At 54.5% G+C, this 4,115-nt stretch overlaps 1 long non-coding RNA gene across 1 annotated transcript; it reads left to right on the top strand.

The window, feature by feature from the left end:
- On the top strand, positions 1,656-2,940 carry LOC106507952. The gene is made up of 2 exons (XR_001304369.2): positions 1,656-2,305; positions 2,644-2,940. It is a non-coding gene; the product is annotated as an uncharacterized LOC106507952 (long non-coding RNA).

Here is a 4,115-nt window from a genome sequence, read left to right as displayed (position 1 = left end):
CTAGGGGTTGAATCAGAGCTACAGCCGCCGGCCTGCACCACAGCCACAGCCACACTGGATCCGAGCCGCATCTTCAACCTACACCACGGCTCCCGGCAGCGCCAGCTCCCCAACTCACTGAGGGAGGCCAGGGATACGCCACGATGGGAACTCCTGTTTTCCTTTTTGAACTTTCCTTTTTTTTTACTTCTGAATAATGTCCAGCTTACCGTCGTTACTAGAATAGTACAAAGTGTTTCTGGGTGCAGCTCAGACAGTTTCCCCAGGTATTAACCTTTTACCATGTTTTCTTATTCTATTTACGGTTTTTAATTTTTGGAACCATCTGAGAGCAAGTGACAGACACGATGCCGCTACCCGTTAACATTCACCTGTGGATTCCCCGAAACAAGTACCCGCGTAACGATCAAAGTCAGGACGCTGAGGAGTTCCCTGGTGGCTTAGCGGTTAAGGACTTGGCATTGTCACTGCTGTGGCTCGGGTTCAGTCTCTGGCCAGGGAACTTTGGCAGGCTGCAGGCACAGCCAAAAAAAAAAAAAAAAAAACACGGATGTTATCTACGCGTTCCCTTTTTTGGCTGCCCTGCAGTGTATGGAGTTCCCGGGCCCAGACGATGTGGCGGCACTGGCTCTGGAATCCACTGTGCCAGGCCAGAGATCACAGCTGTGTCCCAGGGCCCCAGAGACGCCACCGAGCCTGCTGGGCCACAGCAGGAACGCCTGAGGATGTGAATGTTGATACCATATTACCCTTTACTCAGACTCCAGCCGAGCGCCTCGGATGCCCCAGCAGCGTCTTATCCAGACGCCAAACCCGGATCACACGCTGGCTCCGGGTTCTCTGTCGACTTCGTTTCAGAATCCAAGTGCTTCTCTGTGGCTCTGCCACTCTGGCGCCGGCAAGCCTTTGTGCCACACTTGGCTGTGACCAATGGGGCAGCACCTCGGGATTCAGGGAGGAGGGCGGATGGGCAAACGGAGGCCAGCAGGCGGGGGGCTGCTCAGGATGGCTCAGCAGCCAACAGCGGTCTGCCCAGGCTCTCCAGCCCCTTGCCAAGACTGCGTGGACCGTGACCTGGGAGTCTGAATATCACTGTCAGTTGCTCAGGCAGCCCAGAAGGTCAGAAGACCAGAGGGTCTCTTCCATTTTTCTTTTTTTCTTTCCTTTTTTTGGTCTTTTTTGGGCTGCACCTGCGGCACATGGAGGTTCCCAGGCTAGGGTTCGAATCGGAGCTATAGCTGCTGGCCTACACCACACCCACAGCAACATAGGATCTGAGCCGCATCTGCGACCTACACCACAGCTCACGGCAACGCTGGATCCTTAACCCACTGAGCGAGGCCAGAGATCGAACCCGAAACCTCACAGTTCCTAGTCAGATTCGTTTCCGCTGCGCCACAACAGAAACTCCCTAGTTTTCTTTTTAAAACCAGCCTCACCTGTAGAAGGTGGAAGTTCCGGGCTAGGGGTAGAATCGAAGCCGAGGCTGAGGGCTCTGCCACAGCTACAGCAACTCGAGATCTGAGTCACCTCTGCAACCTACGCAACACCTCGTGGCAATGCCAGGTCCTTAACCCACTGAGCGAGGCCAGGGATCAAACCCACATCCTCATGGACACTAGTTGGATTCTTAACCCACTGAGCCACCATGAGAATTCCAAGAGGGTCACTCTTTTTGGTCTTTTTTTTTTTTTTTTTAGGTCTGCACCTACTGCATGTGGAGGTCTGCAGGCTACGGGGTGGATAGGAGCTGAAGCCGCCGGCCTGTGCCACAGGCACAGCCACCCAGGATCTGAGTCCCGTCTGCACCCTACACCACAGCTCATGGCAATGCCAGATCCTTAACCCACTGAGCAAAGCAGGGATCGAACCCGCCTCCTCACGGATGCTAGTCAGGTTCATTAACCACTGAGCCACGACGGGAGCTCCCCAAGAGGGTTGCTTTTGAAAAATCTAGTTTAAAATATCTTTATCTGCAGAGTTGGTCTTTATATTTCACGACTGTGAATTTTTTTTCTTTTTTTGGTTGTGCATGTGGCATTCGGAAGTTCCTGGGCCAGCGATCCAACCTGAGCCACGGCTGTATTAACACCGGATCCTTCACCCACGGAACCGCCAGGACTATGACATTTCCGAGGTGACTTGGGAAAACATCCCTCGGTTTGGGTGGGTGCCTCGATCCATCTCCGCGCTCTGGGCAGGACCGCATCGGAACGGATGCTCTTTGCTGCTCTCACCGCGTCTTATCTGAAGGCACGCGACACCTGTTGTCCCAGCGCTGGTGGCAGGCACGCTCATCTTTCAGGTAAGGCAAGTCTGCCAGGCTTCTCCACTGTAAGGCTGATGGATAAGGATTTGAACTCACTAATGAATGAGGAATAATTAGCAAAGACTCGGTGCGGACGTGTGTAGAGTCCCTGTAAATTTTCTGCTTCCCATCAGCCTTTTGGCCCCTTTGTTGCCAATTCTTCCTGAATCAGTGCTAATATACGGGTAGCCGAAAGCAAGTTTTCTAATTCCGTTGTGCCTTCTACACCTAGGAGCCCACTCTCTCTCCCCTTTATGTAGTCATTCATTTATTTCTGTCGTGCATTATTTGTAGCATAAAGATAACCTTTCTCCCCGCTTTATTTGCTTGCTCAGAGTCTTCTGGACTTGGCAGCGGGAGCCCCTTCAGCCGCGTCCCGCCTTTTGAGCCCCCATCACGCATCATCCTTCCTTCCCTTCTGCCCCTGCTGGAGATTCCAGCCACAGCATGTCCTGCCCCAGCCCTGGAAATGAGCCGTTTCTCCAAAAGCCCTGGTCCCTCTAGAAGCGAATGGAACTTAGAAAACCAAGATCTGGGCACTGGCTGTGCTCGTTGTTTGTTTATGAGCCCTTTTGGCAAACGGCTAAGACACACGCACACCTATTTCTATATTAAAAATCATGGATTCAGGAGTTCCCGTTGTGGCGCTGCAGGTTAAGAACCCGACTAGTATCCATGAGGATTCGGGTTTGATCCCTGGTCTTGCCCAGTGGGTTACGGATCTGGTGTTGCTGTGAGCTGTGGTGTAGGTCACTGACACGACTCTGATCCAGTGGGGCTGGGGCTGTGGTGTAGGCCAGCAGCTGAAGCACTGATTCGACCCCTGGCCTGGGAATTTTCATGTGCTGCAGGTGCGCTCCTAAAAAGAAAAAGGAAAAAAAAAAAAAAAAAAAAAAAAGGAAAGAAAGGGAGAAAGAAAAAATTCCTTTAAAAAAACAGTCATGAGTTCATACCAGACCCACAGCTGGGCTCCTGCTTCCTGAGCCAGTCGGGGCTTCCTCCTTCCTGAATTTGAAGCTCCCCCCCGGGAGGGGAGACGCCTGGCTTCTTCAACACACTTCCCTCCAACGACTGCCTTGCCCTGCATGCAGCCCTCCAGCCACACGCCCGCGGGGTCCCGTCCCTTGGCCCCCCTAAAAGGACTGGGTCAGATGGAACCCAGGAGCGGGTCAGAGGGAGGGCAGCGCTTTCCCGCAGCTGCTGTGACACATTGCCGCGAACTGGGTGGCCTAGGACACCATGCTCAAACGGGTTCCCGCCTTTCTCTAAGCCTGGAGTCCCAAGTCCAGGTGTCGCAGGGTTGGTTCCTTCTGGAAGCTCTGGAGGAGGATCTGTTTCGTACCTTTCCCGGCTCTGTGGCTGCCGACAACGTGGGGCTCCCTGGCGTCGGGCCTGGGAAGGTCTCGCTGGGCACCCTCAGCGCCGCGGGCAGCCTTGCGCCGGGAGCCCCAGGAGGGAACGTTTCTCTGGGTTCTTTCACCCTCAGCGCTGAAGAGGCCTCGGATCTGGGGCCTGGACAGGCCGGGACGGGCCAGAGAGATCTTTCTGGGCAGCATGCTGGCTGCGGGGTCCCTGCAGGTTCTCTCCCCCCACCTCTGCCTCCAGGACTTGACTGGGATCCATGAGGATGCGGGTTCGATCCCTAGCCTCACTCAGTGGGTTGAGGATCCAGCATTGCTGTGGCTGTGGTGTAGACCGGTGGCTGCAGCTCCGATTCGACCCCTAACCTGGGAACCTCCACATGCCGCGGGTGCGGCCCTAAAAAGAAGAAAAAAGAAAGAAGTGGCCCCAACCCAGGGAGCACGTG

This window comes from Sus scrofa, chromosome 12 (assembly GCF_000003025.6).
Source record: "Sus scrofa isolate TJ Tabasco breed Duroc chromosome 12, Sscrofa11.1, whole genome shotgun sequence".
Classification (NCBI taxonomy): Eukaryota; Metazoa; Chordata; class Mammalia; order Artiodactyla; family Suidae; genus Sus; species Sus scrofa.
This window is presented reverse-complemented; position numbering and strand designations above follow the sequence as displayed.